Source organism: Mandrillus leucophaeus, unplaced genomic scaffold (genome assembly GCF_000951045.1).
Source record: "Mandrillus leucophaeus isolate KB7577 unplaced genomic scaffold, Mleu.le_1.0 Scaffold19, whole genome shotgun sequence".
In the NCBI taxonomy this organism is placed as follows: domain Eukaryota; kingdom Metazoa; phylum Chordata; class Mammalia; order Primates; family Cercopithecidae; genus Mandrillus; species Mandrillus leucophaeus.
This window is the reverse complement of record NW_012101920.1, coordinates 1,104,785-1,106,592: the sequence shown is the minus strand read 5'-3', so window position 1 is coordinate 1,106,592 and position 1,808 is coordinate 1,104,785.

Below are 1,808 nucleotides of genomic sequence, written 5' to 3'. Positions count from 1 at the left end.
GGCAGGAGAATGGCGTGAACCCGGGAGGCAGAGCTTGCAGTGAGCCGAGATCGCGCCACTGCACTCCAGCCTGGGTGATGAGCCAGACTCCATCTCAAAAAAAAAAAAAAAAAAAGGATTAATATTGTATTGGGAGACAGTACACTAATGTATTATTGGTATTTTCATAAGAAAAGAAAATATAAGACAGTCACTCATTTTCATTATATGCATTAAATTCATGTATTATACAGAAATGTTGGAAAATACAAAATAATATGGGAAAGAAGAACTACCTATATAATCTAGTCCCAAATCTATAGGCCACTACTGCTAACATTTTGCTCTATTAGCCTTTTGCTCTATTATGTTTTTACATCATTGTATGGTATATGTTAATGTGTGTACAATGTGAACGTTTTCTTTTCCTTCTTTGAAAACTAATATGGCATTTCTTCATATTATTATATATGACTTAAAAACATGTTACTTGACCATTACTCTCTTGGTAGGCATTTGGTTTTCTTCTCATTTTTTTAAGAGGTAGGTCTTGCTGTGTTGCCCAGGCTGGAGTGCAATGGGTATCCACCGGTGCAATCGTAGCTCAATGCAGCCTAGAACTCCTGGGCTCAAGCGATTCTCCCACCTCAGCCTACTCCATAGCCAGGACTGTGTGTGCCACCTCATCCTGCATTTGTGTAATTAAAAATAATGCTGTGTTTATCATCTTAATGCTTCAAGCTCTTTCCGTATATAGGATTATTTTCTTCAGATAGATTCCCAGAAATTGAATTAATGGGTTAAAGGTTATGAACATTTTTAAGGCTTTTGCTAAACATTGCCAAATTGTTTTCCACAAGGGCTATAGCGGTTTACCCTCAGCAATGGTGAAAGGCCAAAATGGTGACTGTCCCGTTTTCCAAAATGCATATTCTTTTGTTAAGTACTGTGCTAATTTAGATAAGCTGATTATTGTTATAGCATTAATAACTCAATGACATTAGTAAAGAATTTTTGAAAATCCATATGAGATCATATTTTTGCATTGTTTAGGTGATATATAGTATATTAAATAAAAGCATACCAAAAATATCAAGGATCATGAGTGTTCTAATGACCAGGTGTCAATATACATATATAAAATCTACCAACCCCTTAATCAGACAACGTAAGTGCTATAAGCATAAAATCATTTGAAGTTTCACCATTTTTGTACATAACCATTGTAGTAATCAGCAAAAAGAGGAATTATTTAAAATCTTTTTGTTCCCCAAATGTTGGGAATTTATCCCATAGGCCTTGCTTTGCTGAATCAATATTCAATATCAATTGTGTATGAATCACGGGACTCGGCAAGGGCTGTAATTCTAATTGGACGGTGATGTTCACAACGGCCAAAAGCTGCCAGCACAATTGGTTTTTGGTGATGACTGTGCTTGAAAATTGCCCAGCAGGGAACCATTTCCAATTGATTATCTTTCATTGCTAATAGCCTCAAAGTCTGTTTCTATTCCTATATTTAAATGTAAATCTTGATCGCCGGACAAAGCAGTGATCAAGGAAAGCCAATGGGGTGGGCGCCACAATAAAATAAATGGACAGCTTTGCCGGATTTTCAGTAACTCTGAGGGCAACCTGAAAATTGGAAATGCGCAGCGGTTGACAAAGCTCCTTATGTCAGAAAATGAATGGGAGCCGCCTTGGGGAGGGGCGAGGGCGGGCGCTGGAGGAAATCTTCCCCCAGAGATCCCTTAAAACTTGACATATTTAAAACGAAGGAAGGAGAAATGCACAGCCAATTTTTTTTTTTTTTTTTTTTTTTTTTTTTT